The sequence below is a fragment of the Tiliqua scincoides genome, chromosome 1, assembly GCF_035046505.1.
Source record: "Tiliqua scincoides isolate rTilSci1 chromosome 1, rTilSci1.hap2, whole genome shotgun sequence".
NCBI lineage: Eukaryota > Metazoa > Chordata > Lepidosauria > Squamata > Scincidae > Tiliqua > Tiliqua scincoides.
Window position 1 is genome coordinate 152,881,089 of NC_089821.1, and position 16,095 is coordinate 152,897,183.

General features: G+C 45.9%; 1 pseudogene; it reads right to left on the bottom strand.

The window, feature by feature from the left end:
• Positions 1–700: 700 nt before the first annotated feature.
• On the bottom strand, positions 701–820 carry LOC136637029 (5S ribosomal RNA; annotated as a pseudogene).
• Between the last annotated feature and the right edge of the window lie 15,275 nt (positions 821–16,095).

Below are 16,095 nucleotides of genomic sequence, written 5' to 3' on the forward strand. Positions count from 1 at the left end.
CTGACATAGTCCATTTCTAAAATCAGGAGGTTGCGCATACACATCATGGCTTGTAACTCGTGATGGATTTTTCCTCCAGAAATTTGTCCAATCCCCTTTTAAAGACGTGTAGTCCTGATGCCATCACCACATCCTGTGGCAAGAAGTTCCACAGACTAACTACACGCTGAGTAAAGAAATATTTTCTTTTGTCTGTCCTAACTCTCCCAACACTCAATTTTAGTGGATGTCCCCCTGGTTCTGGTGTTGTGTGAGAGGGAAAAGAGCATCTCTCTATCCACTCTATCCTTCCTGTGCATAATTTTGTATTTCTCAAATTTTGAATGTATCCTATTCAGTAGCAGTTCCTTAAAGCACTTTGCAACAATGCAAAGAGCCGGCATGCCGGTGGGAAGGTCAGAACCTTCCTGCCCGCACTGATGGAGATGCCCACTGGACCAGGTTAAGACTGGTGCACTGGCAGGGGAAGACAAGGAGAGGGTGGAATGGGCAGGGAGAGGGTAGGATTGGCAGTGCCAGTGCATGTCGTATCCCATCCCCTTTCTCTGGCCCGATCTCTGGCCTCATCCAACTGCTTGAAAGGATCCTGCATGGATCAACTTGGACTTGCACCACTGATATTGCTGGTACAGGTCCAAGTTGACCCATTGCACCTGTGGGAGCTGGTTGGCAACCTTCAGTCTCGAAAGACTATGGTATAAGCCTACAGCACCCAGTATTCCCAGGCAGTCTCCCATCCAAGTACTAACCAGGCCTGACCCTGCTTAGCTTCCAAGATCAGATGAGATTGGGCATGTGCAGGGTAACAGTCGCTGTCTGACCCAGGAGCAAGGGGACCAATGTGCCCTTATCCCGAGGAGACCTCCAGCAGTTGAAATTCCCCTGTGAGATGCAGTGGAGCCAATACCACTGGATCCCTGCATGGAATTTAGTTAGGATTGAGTTGTGAGATTTCTGTATCTCCCAGGCTAATATTTTGCATGGCCAGTATCAAATGGTACGCTTTTTATACCAGGTTCATTTGGCCAGTTTTTACCTGAGCCATCACCTAGGCATGTGTCGACGTAGTCATGTGAATGGTTTGCTACATTAAAGAAAAGGGCACTATCCTGTTAGAGTGGGCAACTTAAATTGGGCCTGTGCTGTATATGGTGGTGGGTGTCAGTCTTGCTTCCTAGAGAGGCAGGAGGTGAAAGTGAAAATGGAAGGAGAGAGAAGGAACTCTCTCTTGCTTTATATGTCTGAGGACACGGGCCAAATTGGGGGGGGGGGAACCACATGGCCTACAGGGAACTCTACAAATCTGAATTGCCCCAAAGTCCAGATGGTAGGATTTATGCTGTACTTGGGAATATTGAAATGCAGCACATACTTCAGAGCTGGACATTTCAGTTATAGGAGACTTGTTGCCTCTCTCCCCTCCATGGTCTCCTTCTTTGAAAGTCTTTTATAAAAGATTAATTAACAGCATTTGAAAAGGAAAGAGTTTGCGAGAAACCTTCTGTAGAATTATTGAAATTGAAAGGTCAAGAGCTGGAAGACATCTCAAAGAAGTTTGTTTTGAGTCCCTGTGCTGCAGCAGGATCATCCACATTGATTGTAATGTTTCTTAAAGGTAACCTTGTACTTTGCAACTCAGAAGGCAGAGAGCAGAAGGATCCAATTACATTATGTGAAAGGTGGCTGTGAAAGTTGCTCTCATATAGTACTGACTGAATAACTGGCAGAACAACTTGAGGGTTCCCTGGAAGTCATGTCCTTTCTTGATTGATTTCAATATGCCTTCTAACCAAGTTTTTCAACTGAGATGCCTTTTGAAGATGATGATGATGATTGATGATATGATATACAGGCACCCCCATATCAGTGGATCCAGTACCTGTGGTTTCAATTATCCGAGGTTCAAAAATTCCCCATCACGCCCCTCCATCATGCAAATTACTTATTTGTTTGTGTTTGTAGCCTTGCTGTTACTGTTCCTAGCTGGTTTTTGGTTGGCTGCGAAATGCAAGCAGGAAGCACTCACTGGAAGCGAGGCAGAGGGCTGAAAAGAACACAGCACTAAGCTCTTTGAACGCCATGATAAGTGCCATGTTCTTTTTAGCTTTCTGCCTTGCTTCCTGTTATTTAATCATAAGACAAAGTGCAGCATCCTTATATAAAATTCACGATATACAATATATATAGTTGGCTCTGAGAAGAACTGTTGTTTTTATTTCGGACATTCATGCTGCTTCTTCTTGCTAGGAGGTTCTTCTAGGTCCAATGCGTGCAGACTGTTTAGTCGTGACAAGTCGTGTTGCCTGGCGTGCACCATGAGGAGGCTAGTCTACATTACACCCCCTTGCTTCCTGTGAATGCTTCTTGCTTCCATTTTTCAGTCAGCAAAGAGCTAGCAAGACCAGGGAACGGTGACAGGACAGTTGCAAACACAAGTTGGTAAGTAATTTGTGTGATTGGGGATGCAGTGGAGGGCATGATGGGGTTTTTTTGAATCTTTTTGTAGGGTTCCCTTTTTTCCAGTTTCCATTTCCATGGGGGCAGGGGGAGAATGTATCCTTCTCAGATATGGGGAGGGCACCTATACTGCTTTTCAACCAAAAGTCATTCACAAAGTGGTTTACATAGTAAAAAACCTGGAATAAACGGTTATCTGTCTTGGTGGACAACCTTCATCCTCAGACAGACAGATAGAATCTTGTCTCCCACTCATAAGTCTCTGGGCTTTCAGACATTATGGGAATGATGAGCACCCATTTCTTGAAGTGCCTGTCTCTATGAGAAACACTGTAATATGTGAGAGACTCAACACATAATAAATATGTTTTTCTCAGGTAGCCTTAGCCTAGTTCTACTTACAGTATGGCGGCCTTGCAGAGACACATGTTGAACAAATGCAAACTTATCTTGACAGTAGTGTGTGAAGTGGTGCTCAAATCCACAGTTTGTTCAGAAGTAACATTCCCCTTCAAGCTACATTAACAGCACAACATTGGTTCCAGCCAGCATGAACGAGGCACATTACGAGAAAGAATCTTAACCAGAAGAGCCTGGCTATTCAAGGGAGACTGTTATATATTCTCAGTAAGAAAGCCAGTTAAAGACAAACTTCATTTTCACCTGTTCAAGTAAAGAAGAATACAACATTGTGACAGCAGTGAGATTCCCATGCCAATTTTTATTCTAAAAAAGCAGAAACACCACAAAAACCTGCAATGAAGAAGCGAGATGAAACAACTAAAGGGGCAGGATCAGTGGCAGCCATGTCTGATGGAACCTATCACCCTCCCTGGGCCCTATCCACCAACACGGGGCAACATGGACTTGTCAGCTACAGAGCTCATGCAGGTTCAAGTTGCCCCATTGCCCATGTTGGGACTTACCCCATGGCAAGGGGATGAATGTCCCCTTACCTTGAGGAGACCTCCAGCATGGGCAGTCTGCACATATGATCAATGCTGGCCTTGCTGCATTGGCCGGGGGGGGGGGGAAGGCTAGGACTGGGCCGCCCAAAAGAGGGAGTCTTTGCCCACAGACTTACAGTCAGCATTTTACAAAGTTATTCTGCTCTGGGCTATTGTGACACTTCTAGGGGAAAAAAGAACTGCACCACATAAATGCTGTTTTCGTGGTGTTGACCCTGTTTTCAATGGTTTTCATATTCTGCTCTGGAAGGTTTTAATGCCTTTTGTTTTCTTTTCAATGTTGTTGTTCTTTGTCTTTAATTTTTTTTAAGTTCTTTCACTTTAATTTTCTCATACACTTCCCTGTGGAAATGTTATTTTAAAAAGTGGTGTGGAAATATTATATAAAGGAATACCGTAATGAAATCAGGATAATTGATTTGTACAGTGCCATCCGCACGCATGTCACTGACATCCTGTTATCCCAGAATTTCCCTAATTCTAGAAACTGAATTGGATCCAAAGCTGCCTTTTTGCATCGAAAGATGTCTTCTGCTCACAGCAGGGCTGCTTTCCACGTGCTAGAACATTGTGTGAGGAAAAATCCCAAGGATATTCTTCCACAAGAAGAATACACGAGTACGTGCGTTTTGCAAACAGAAGCATTGGACAGGAGGCACAACAGAGCAGTACAGAAGGGCCTAATTACAACACTGCATTAACTCTTGTAAAACATTTGTTGGCTATTTCTTGGCTGCACCTGTTTCTTTGGAACCAAACCACTGATGTCATGGTATTATAACCCTAGGGCAGGGGTGCTCAATAGGTGGATCGCGATCTACTGGAGGCAAAATGAGTAGATCTTGGAGCCCTGTCTCTCCAAACTGTTAATATGTCAATTTCGTCTAGTTTCAGGCAGGCAGCAACAAAACTGACGAAACTGACTAGACTCCAGCAGGGGCTCCATACATTAAAGGGGGTGTCTGTCAGACGCTTCCTTTCCCCCTGGTAGATCTCCGGGCCTTGCTGGGTTTCAAAGTAGCTCTCGAGCCAAAAAAGTGTGAGCACCCCTGCCCTAGGGTAATGGTTGATATATTTTTTTTCTGGGTGCAGAATGTCCTATGGCCAGGCTGGCAAAAGTCAAGCTACTAAAATGGGTTTGACAATCTGTGGTTCACACTAAGGATTGCACTAAGGGTGCAATCCTATCTTGCTCTGGAACAGGGAAGCCAAGAGGCTTGCGCTGTGCATATTAGGTGCCCAAAGTGGCTCAGCCAGAGGTAAGGGGAAACTTTCCCCTTATCTCCAGGTAAGCCACCCTGGCCCCAATGGGTTTCCTCAGACTTGCGCCACCTCCTGAGGTGGCACAAGTCCAAGGAGAGTGGAGCAGCTTAAAGCTGCTCCTCGGGAACAGGTGTTGTGGTCCAGCCCCACCTCCCGCTCCCCACCTACCAGCCCCTGGGGCTTCCCACTACCCGCTCTCCTCCTGCCACAGAATGCCTCCCTCCCGCCTCCTCAGCTGATGTGAGGCTCATTGCCTCCTTGGACTCCCTCAGCCCAGCTCGGCCAACGCAAGACTCGGTACCTCCATTGGTGTGGAGGCTTATGTCAGCCTCCGCAGGCTTGCACACCTCTGCGTGTTGGCCTAGTCAACTCATGAGGAGGTGCTAATGTGCCTTATGGCACTTTGTGACCCTCCTGGGCTGTCACAAAGGACTTGCGCTGGCCCAAGGTGCAGTTTGGATTGCGCTGTAATATGCTTACAGAGTCCATGAAACATTCATTATCCACTGATAAACTATTTATAAAGGGAGTCTTAATATCAGATATGGCCAACATATTTATGGAATGTGAATTCTGAAAGAAAGAGATGGGGGGGGAAGAGGGAGTGATTGCCCCCTTGAAGAATTGCCATAGAGAATTTAACAGTAACGATGAACAAAAGAGCGTATTTATTTCCATATCTCTTTCCTACAGTGCTTAACTTGCATAATTCTAATGAAACCTGAACTTGAACAAGGACTATATTATTTACTAGCTTAAATTTACATTTGTTTTGACTGTTTGGAGCCCATCTGTCACATCTCCCCCTGCCTCTACAGCCACCTGCAACCTTGGTACAAGTGGCTAGCTTCAGATTTTTTTTTTCCATTTCCTGGAAATCAAAATAAATGACAGTCATAAACTGGGTTGCTAAAACCACTCGCTCTGGAGTACACAGGTGGGAGCACTCCAGTGTAAGTGGTTTTAGGACTGCAGCCACAATGATTATTTATTGGCAGTGCCACAGAACACGGTAGCCTTAATTATGACCATGCCAGAAGTCATGCGGACACCTCATCCACTCTTGCCAAAAACAATAATCCAAGGAGCCGGTGGGAACACTGCAGCTTATCTCATAGTTGCTGTATCAATTAGGAACCGCTGTGTTTATCTTCAGATTGTTGAGAGTTCATCTATTGTGATTAAATTATGGCAAGAGGTATTCACTAGAGGTAAGTGAGGATGGGCTGGTGCAGGAGTAAGCCTGGGACTAAAATACCAGAGGCCAGTCTTGGGGACATGCACATCTCCTCTCTGATCTTGAGTGAATGCTACCTTCTGCCTTGATCTCTGTTAAGAAGAGCCTTGGCACTGATGTTAACCATAGTTAATGCTAACCAGAGTTCCTCATAGGTTCACAGGGTCAGGTCCTGGCTTAATAGATATAAAAGTTATAGGCAGCTATGCTGGTCCATTAGAAAATATCCTAATGCCAAAGTTGGGTAATACCTTCATTAGGACTAACTGAAATGACCCAAAATTGTGTGCAGCGAGCTGCTGAGTTTGCCAGAAGTCTTCATCAGCCTGGATGTTAAGCAAAACAAAATGCAGGGGAAGGAGAAGTCTCATTGTGCTGTTACAGCCCCCAAATATGTGATTTATTTTAATCCTTTTAGGATGGCTTGTCCCAGGGCTTGCCCCAGCACATCTGTGTGGGGCCCCCTACCCCAGCAGCACCCTACTCACCAAGCAGCTGTGGTGACTGCTGCGGTGGTGAACCCAGTGCTAATGGTGCCACACATAAAGTGTTGCGCCTGAAAATAGTTGGCAGTGACATAATGATGTCACCGCCAACTGCATCTGGGAAGCCTGTTTTGAGTTGGGAAAATCCCATGCCTGAGTGGTGACGGCAGCATGGGGCCCAATTTGGCCAAACTGACCAAGTTGCCCTAAGGTCAGCTCTAAAAGAGATGTAGGGGGAGCTGTGCAAACACACATTGATGAGCCTCACTAGACATACATTGCAGGATGCTGCAAGGATTAGAAGGAGGCTAGAAGACAAATAATGGCTGTTTCCCTGTTCTGAGAAAATATACAGTAGATAGAAATACAATATATAATTATAAATAGAAAATTGTCTCCAGTGCTACTTCAAGAACCCAGATCTCTTGAAGACAGAAAGCAGAGCAGAAGTAAAAGAGAAACATGGTAATCTTCATATTAGTAGAGCTGGAGATTAACTTAGGCAGTGCAGTAGGAACACTGTCAATACAAGTTGAATTTGGGCAGCAGCATCTAGTGGTTGGAGGGCATCTAACCCCACCCAGATCTGAGATCACATGTTTAATCTGTAGAGGAGCAGGCCTTCACAGCCACCTGTCTCATGATGTATCTGTATCCTTCCACTGCCTACTTGTGATGCACTACAAATTGCAATTGATCTTTTAGGAATGTTACATTGTGGGTGATTCTGCCTCACTACAGGGCATCCTAATAAGTTTGTTTCTGAGATCTTCCATTTTTCCACTACAGATCATCAAAAGACCTTTTAAGATGACTTTATCGCATTTAAAAAAATTTAAAGTGTAACAGCAATTTAAAATTTTTTCCCCCCTATAATCCTGTGTGCAGTTGGGTTGTTGACATCCTATGGAATTCAATGGTATTTAAATAGACTGACAGCCCAATCTTGAGCTTCCTGGTGCCCACTGGAGCAGTGGTGCTAAAGCAGCTACTTTGTATTTCCCCTTCCCCTGGGGAAAGCCCCAAGCCCTGCAATGGAGCTTCTCAAGTCTGGGCCACTATTTTGCCAGTGCAGACTTGAGAGATTCTGTGTCGGACTGTCTGGCCCGACACGGTGTTCAGGATATGGCAAAGTAGAATTCTGCCCCCTCCCGCCCGGGTACCTCCCCAAACCCAGCCTGCCCTCGTTCCACCCTCCCCCTGCCCCCTACACAGCCGCCCAGCAGTTGCACTTACTATCGCTGGTGGCACATCCTCTTCCTACCAGCGCTGGGCCCAGCGCCTGACTGGTGCAGGGCCAGCACCAGTGTTCCTTACTCACTGGGTGTCGTAAATGTAATTTACGGCACGTTTATGGCACCCAGCGCCGGTGCTAGGGTTCAGCGCCGTGCTGGGTGACTTTAGGATTGGGCCCTGAGTGAGAGGCTGCAGCCTTTCACAGACATTCAAAAAGCTGCTCTGGGCACGTCCAGTGAAATGTTGACTCCCCCCCTTTGAACAGCTGATCCCCATTCCATATCACAAAGCTTCCTTCAGTTTCAAAGGAGATCCATCATATGGCACAGGGGAGTTACCTTTGGGAAGCATCTGAGCTCATTTAGGCACTTGCAATGGACTACATGTTTCCTTGGATCCAGCTCTTTATCTTCTTGCTTCTATCGTCTTCCAAACGATTCTTCTCAAATGTTCAGCTATAAACTAACAAGACCAATATCCAATATGCTTTTCAAAACCTTTAAAAAAAAAAAAATCCTGGGGATGTTTTTGGCTTTTCAGTTGGTTCAAATTTATTAGCTAGAACAAATCATTTGTCACCCCTATATAGTTATTTAATGCTGCTCAATGGCTGAGTTAATTTGTCACCATGCATGATTATTTAATGTCGCTTGCTGGCATTGCTAATATGTTACCTGCATGTGAATGTTTAATTCTCTAGGGTGGTAGCTAGGTTATTCTTTCAATTCTAATTAACTGATACGGAAGTATGGCACAGAGCTTTTAACGCATGTTTCTCATATTCTCAGTTCTAAATAAACATCACTGTTCTGGGCTTACCATTGAAAAACTCCCCACCAGGCTTGGTTTGTTTCAGAGATCAGGTTTTGGGACATGGGCAGCCCAATCCTAACCTGTGCTGGTGCAGCAAGGCCACATAGCCTGTGCATGGTTCCAGCTTTAATTAGGAGGTCATTCTGCCCTGCATCTTAAAATGTTCCTGGCCCACAACTCTGGTTACACAAGATCCTGCAATTTTCCTTTTGGGAAAGTTATAATTGCATGTTCTGCTAATCATGATCTCTTTCGGTCACTTTGACATAATGACTCTCCTGTTTTAAGGGGAACAACAGTCATTCTCTTGGCTCCTATTTCAGTTATTTTTCTCAAACAAAAGAAGATAAGTTAACCCTCTAAAATCTCTATCACTGCATCCTGCGCAGGTTAGGAGGAGGCTGGAGGCCTACTTGGGGTAAGGGAATATTTCCCCTCTTATGCTGGGTAATGCTCCAGCTTGTCCTATGTGGCTCCTTGGATCTGCATCAGCTGTGTACCTGGTGCAAATCTGAGAGGCCCAATATAATGCCACAAGGCCCAGGAAGGGGATTAGGATATGGTGGAGGATTACTCCGTCATTCCTGCCCCCTCTCAGTTCTGTCTCACCTTCCATTTGTGCCCCCCAAACACCCCCTCCCTGCCTCCAGAATGCTCTCCTGCCACCCTCCCCTGGCCCCTGTGCCACTCGGTGGCATACTTACCTCTGCCAGTGGCTGAGCCTATCCTACAGGGCCTGTGGGATGGCATAGGCCTCCATGCTGGCGCTGCTTACTCTCTGGGTGTCACTACATGCCTTATGGCACATTTGCAACATCCTCTGCTGGTGCAGGGACTGCTACACCAGTGGCTCTTCGGTTTAGGATTGAGTTCCCAGTCACATAGCAGAGTATGGAAAGTCTGATGGGTTTTGTGTAGGTTTCATCAGCATGGATGCCCCCCCCCCCACTGGTGCAGCTGTACCAAAAAGGCATGTACTGTATCCGGTGGGGAAGCAGAGTGGGAGGCTTTGGAAGGGAAAGAGGATTTAAAGCCTCCCGCCCCACAGTGGGTCTCCTTGGACCTGCTCTGGCTCAAGTCCAAGAAGAGAAAGGCTGGTGCCACAGGAAATAGGGTCAGGTGCATGCTGCCGCCATGGGATTGACTCCTCTTGTAGACTCCCTGCCCCCATTCTGCACCCATCCCTGCCCAGCTTCACTCCCCCCCCCCCACTGAAGTAACTTAGTAATGACCAGCAGATGGAACTGGGATACTACTCAAAACTCTCAGCCCTTAGCACACCCCTCACAAGCTTTAAACCCGGCGGGGTTGCATACTGGCTGAAGTCACTTAGGAGACAAAGCAAAATCCCTGAACATGACTGAATAATGCAGGATTGTTTTCATAATGCAAGATGATTTTCCTGCTGACTCTAAACTGGATTTCCTGGGGAGTTAAAACCACCAGTCCCCCCACCCAAATACAGAAAAATAGGCAGAAAAGGAGGAAAAATACAGGGCATAGATCACAGGTGTGCACCTAAGGTAAGCAAGAGTCAGAAGGGGAACCAGAACTAATCTCAAGTGTTTATGTGGCTCAAAGATGGCTAGTGACTCCTTGGGCTTGGATTGCAAACTCTGTCTCAAAGGTTGCCAAGCTTGGGAGTAATGGAACAATCTGGCTGCCTTGATCCCTCTTCCAAGGGTTGGTATGGGAAACCAGGGGCCAACAAGATGCAATGTTGAGTTGGAACCAGGGTGCTAATGCTAATGGGGGAAGTGACCGTTGCATCTCTCTTCTCCAGGGTAGGTGCCTGCACTAAAGGGAGAAGAGTTTTCCCCAGAAAAGAACCAGTGCAGTATATATATTGGTTATTTTAAAATTTGTAATCAAGAAAAGTGGTCCATTGTGTACCAAATGCCACATGGGGATACCTGGGCAAACCTTAATAATCCACCTCTTAAAAAACAAAAAAAAAATACACAAAAGTTGAATGAACAGTTTCCTACTTCTGAAGGGTAATGAACAATCCTTCTGGGTCACTAATTCTTATGTTTTTTTGGGGGGGGGGAGGGGAAGCCACCCATAAGAACTACAATTTTATGCATGTCCACCCAGGAATCAATCTTTTCATTGGAGTTGCTTCCAGGATTAGCCTGATGTAACTGGGTGAATTTCCCAGCTTTCATGGCACTCAAAGGTGTAATTAGAGCAGAGTCAGAGTGTGTACTCAGTGGGCTTTACTTCCAGATAAGCGCATTTAGGATGGCAGCCTTAATAACCAAGGAATATACTTTTTCTCCCAGTTCTGAAGGGGAAATTCAGGCCCCCCGCATATCTGCGGAGGTTATGTTCCTGCAGCTACCATGGATTCCCAAAACCACTGATAGTAGTAAATGCTACTCAAATTCTCCCCATTGCGCTCATAACTCACCTCTTTCTGTTTGCAAACACTTTGCAAAAGGCAGCTCCTTCTTCCTTTTGCTCTGGAATGCTTTGGAAAAGGAAGCAGATAGCAGATAGCGAGCACCTAGATTTGTAGCTGCTAGAGCACTAGTTCGCAACTTGAAGTCCCATGTTGATTCCAGTTTTTGCCTCACTGGTCCTCTGTGCTAGAGGAACACTAGAGGAAGCAACAGTGAGAACACTAACCGGAAGTGTGAACAGCAGAGGAAGCAGACAGTCAGTGAGAACACTAGACTCCGCATCATGTCAGCGTTCTCACTGTTGCGTCCTTTAGCATTCCTCTAGTAGCTACAAGACTAGGTACTTGCTATTGGTTTCCAAAGCAAAAGGAAGAAAAAGCTGCTCTTTGCAAAGCATTTGCAAATAAAGAGAGGTGAGTCGTGAGTGTAGCAGGGAGGAATTTGAGAACCGTGGATAAGAAACTGCGGATATTGATCCCGTGGATACAGGGGATGCCTGTATACATTTTTCAAAAGCTGTTGCCTGTAGAAAAGTGCTAGCTTAAGGTCTAAACAAAGTTGCATGACCCATGTACCCTTCCTCTTTTTAGGGGAGCTATTGTAGAAGGAAGGTTGTTTCTTTTCCAGGCTATTGAGAATTCTATGTCCTTCACCTATAACACAGGCCTATAAAATTGAGGGTCCGAAAGGTTTTTCCCAAACTTTATAGTGGTTTGATATGAATTTGGGGTGCCAATTCCAAAAATGGCATCCATTTAGCCCTGTCACATCTAGTTTTGGACATATAGTATAGCCTCTTTAGTGAATGGTTCAAGCAGCTGCCTCATGAGGAAGCTGCTTGAACCATTCACTAAAGAGGCTATATCGAATCTCCAAAACTAGACATGATAGGGCAAAACGGATGCCATTTTTGGAATCGGCACCCCAAACATATCCAAGAGTTGGTGTAATGTTTAAGGAAGCAAAATGTGTGTTGGCCTGCGTAATCAATTTTTTTAGTCTAGTATAACCCAGGAAACATTTTTTTTTTTTTTTGCAATTTATATGGATCTTTTCATTTTGATTCCAGTACATACAAATTTATAGGATAGTTATCTATACTGAAAGCAAAATGTCCAGAGTGTAAAGGAGCACACAGGAACACTGCCAGACTTTGTTGGAAGATAAAGCTAAGTACTTTTAAATGTAGAAAGCAACTATTCTCTTCAAGGTTATCATGCAACAATAACAACATGAGGCCTGATAGCTACCTCTGTTATATAATGCAGCTATCTGGGCCAACAGTTTTCTGCTTTTTAAATCTCTGCATTGCAGGAATAAGGTTAGCCATGTAATTTGCATGAGTTGCATGGCATATTCCTTAGCATGTTCTCCAAACATTTATTTTCTGTGGCAGTAGCATGGCCTAATGCACAACTTCTCACAGCAGAGGACTCTGCTGTGTTTGTGCTGCATCAGCTTTGAGGCAAGTTCTTGACATCTGCAGACACAGCAAGGTACCAAAGTTCCAAAGATCTATTTGGTTCCCACACAGGAAACTTGGAAAACCCCATTTTTACTTCCATAATTCTCAAGTTCTGCAGTTTAGACAAAATCAGAGATTATGGATGTGGAAGGCTTTCGACCTGGTCAGCAGAGACGGCCTCTTCAAGATTCTCCCCAAGATCGGATGTCCACCCAGGCTCCTCAGCATCATCAGATCTTTCCACAAGGACATGAAGGGCACTGTTGTCTTTGATGGCTCCACATCAGACCCCTTTGACATCCGAAGAGGAGTGAAGCAGGGCTGTGTTCTTGCACCAACCTTGTTTGGGATTTTCTTCGCTGTCCTGCTGAAGCATGCCTTTGGAACTGCAACAGAAGGCATCTATCTCCGGACCAGATCAGACGGAAAGCTCTTCAACCTCTCCAGACTGAGAGCAAAGTCCAAAGTCCAGCTGAAATGTCTGTGTGACTTCCTCTTTGCCGACGATGCAGCTGTCACTACCCACTCTGCCAAAGATCTCCAGCAGCTCATGGATCATTTTAGCAAGGCCTGCCATGATTTTGGACTGACAATCAGCCTGAAGAAAACACAGGTCATGGTTCAGGATGTGGACTCACCTCCCTGCATTACAATCTCTGCGCATGAACTGGAGGTTGTCCATGACTTTGTGTACCTTGGCTCAACCATCTCCGACACTCTCTTGATTCCGAGCTAAACAAATGCATCGGTAAAGCAGCTACCACGTTTTCCAGACTCACAAAGAGAGTCTGGTCCAACAAGAAGCTGACGGAACATACCAAGATCCAGGTCTACAGAGCTTGCGTCCTGAGTACACTTCTGTTCTGCAGTGAGTCATGGACTCTTCACTCACAACAGGTGAGGAAACTGAATGCTTTCCACATGCGCTGCCTCCGACGTATTCTTGGCATCACCTGGCAGGACAAAGTTCCTAACAACACAGTCCTGGAACGTGCTGGAATCCCTAGCATGTGTGCACTGCTGAAACAGAGATGCCTGCGTTGGCTCAGTCATGTCGTGAGAATGGATGATGGGCGGATCCCAAAGGACCTCCTCTATGGTGAACTCGTGCAAGGAAAGCGCCCTACAGGTAGACCACAGCTGCGACACAAGGACATCTGCAAGAGGGATCTGAAGGCCTTAGGGATGGACCTCAACAAGTGGGAAACCCTGGCCTCTGAGCGGCCCGCTTGGAGGCAGACTGTGCAGCATGGCCTTTCCCAGTTTGAAGAGACACTTTGCCAACAGTCTGAGGCAAAGAGGCAAAGAATGGATTGACCCTATGCCTATCCACCACATACTTCTGCCTTCCACCAGCCTTCATCCCGCCTAATCACAATGTTCCTATCTAGCCCGGCCTAGCACCAGTGGTGCACTAATGGCATGCCAGTTATCGCAGTTCCCATTCTTCCTCCTATACTCACCATTTTAAAGGGGAGAGGGGAAAAAGAGAGAGAAAGTGTATGGAAGTTAAGAGAGTGGTGACCTAGGGGCTCTGATGTTCTCGGCCAGAGGTCTCCAAACTCCAGCCTGTGGGCCACATCCGGTCCTTGACACAATGTTAAGATATATGATGTGGCCCTGGGGCTGAAAAGTTTACTCTCCTTCCCTCTTCTGTTCCCCTCTGCCATTTTAAAATCACGGAAGTGAGAGAAGATGGCAATGATGGAAGACACACTAAGGTAAACAAGCTCTTTCTACCTCTCTCTTAGCTGGGCACCACTGCAGGCAGCACAGTGCCATCAGAGATATAACATGCTGCCCCAGCTCCCAGGGCAATGATAACACAATATCAAGTGTTGTAATAACATCACTTCTGGGTTCTCCCCGGAGAAGGGAGTACTTGCTGCTGTAGCTCTGTGCCCCCATTCCTTCTCCTGTGGAGGCTCCCTGCCTCCACAGGCAAAGAAACAGGGGGCACATGCAAAACCCCCAGTACCTCCTCCGAAACTGAGGTGGAGCCCAAGGCACAGTCATGTGTACCCCTTGACTTAGCATCCAGGGAAGGAATCCCTCAGGCTGTGCACCATTTACACCTCTGGGTGCCATGAAAGCTGGGGAATTCACCCAGTCACATCAAGCTAATAATGGAAACAACCCCAATGAAAAAAAGCCTATTTTGTGTTGCCTCAAATGCATACTTTATTGTTAATGTCTAATAAACAATAGATATGCTTGTGTGAACAGGGTCACGCACAGCATCACTCCTAGAAAAGTTAAAGCATTCCAACATAACTTTTCCGCACGTGTCTATTCACGGAATGACTTTCAAAATTAATTGTATAAGCATGAAATGATACATCAGAATGAGCCTCAAAGAGCTAGCTGTTAAAAAAAAAAAAAACCTTGTGTGTCAGAGAAAATGATCTGAGCAATAACCATTCATCTGTCAAAAATGCTGAGCAGATGGTTGGTTCATTTAAACAATCTAAAATGATTGCCAGTCAGGTAAAATGATAGTGCTTGACGGCCAAACTGAGTTTGCTTCCTAAAGCTCACGTTTGCTCAATGGTACAACACAGAAGAATCAGTTTCACTTGCAAAGCTCCTCATGTAACATATCTGATATTCAGTGTTCACCTTAGGGCACGAGATGATGGCAGATGCAGGCTAATAAGCTGTGAGAGTCTGGGACAGATTGCATCAAAGAGGTGCATAGAATATCCTTCGCATTCCTTAACTTGGCAATGGTGTGCCTGCCCCCAGTCATTGCACAGTGAATCGCAGAGGCTAGGTAGCATATTTGGGGGCAAGCAGGGGAAGAGGTCAGATAGAGGGGAAGAGGCAGGAGATCTGGCTCAGTTGGTAGAGCTGCCGCCTTGTATGCCTGAAGATCTGAGGCTGCCAGTTCGAAACAACCGGAAGCACCCGAGAACTGACGACATGCTGATATACTGATGAGCTGACCCTCGGTGGCAGAGAGGAGTTGCCGTCAAGTGGAGCATGGGAGGCGAAGGGTCAGAGAGAGGCCAGATCGGGAAGGAATCCAGCTGGAAGGAGGAGTTCTATGAGAGACTAGAACTATTCAATTGTAAAAATCCCTACGGGCAGCCTGCCTATGTAAGCCTATGTAAACCGCCTTGGATTAAAGTCTGAGGAGAAATCTGACGACCAAAGAAAGGCAGTATATAAATACCTGTATAAATATAAATAAATAAATAAATAGCCTTAATGGCCAGCTGCTTATTGGCAGCCACAGCAGCCATCAGGTGGCATCGTAGTCCAGTATAAAAGCCACAAAACTCACCTCACAGGAACAAGTGAGAAGCAGTTTGGCACTCACCCACCTTCCCTAATATGCAGTGCACTGACTGGTTGTTTCTAGCCAACTAGGAATCCCCCTTACCGGGCTGGGTTTATTTCCACCTACATTACCCTACTGAGCTGGAAAGAGGTGTAGCATGGGTGTGATTACATAGACCTCCCTTAGGTCATAAGTGATAAGGGCGCTGTAGCTAGTGAGATCACAGAGAAAATTTCATGAGCATCTCGAGACATCAAGCAAAAAATGCATGGTGGTGGTGGTCCTTAGAGGTTTTAGCCGTGACCTCCCTCATCATACCATCTGATGTGAGGCAGTGATGAAGTAAGAGTGGTGATTTCCTGCTTCCACTTTGGAAGCAACATGGTGCTGGCCTGAAGATGTTAGACAGAAAGCACGCAGATGCTTCCTCTGGAATGCCTTCCACAGGCTCCATGCATAGTAAACTACCCCCCCCCCCCAACA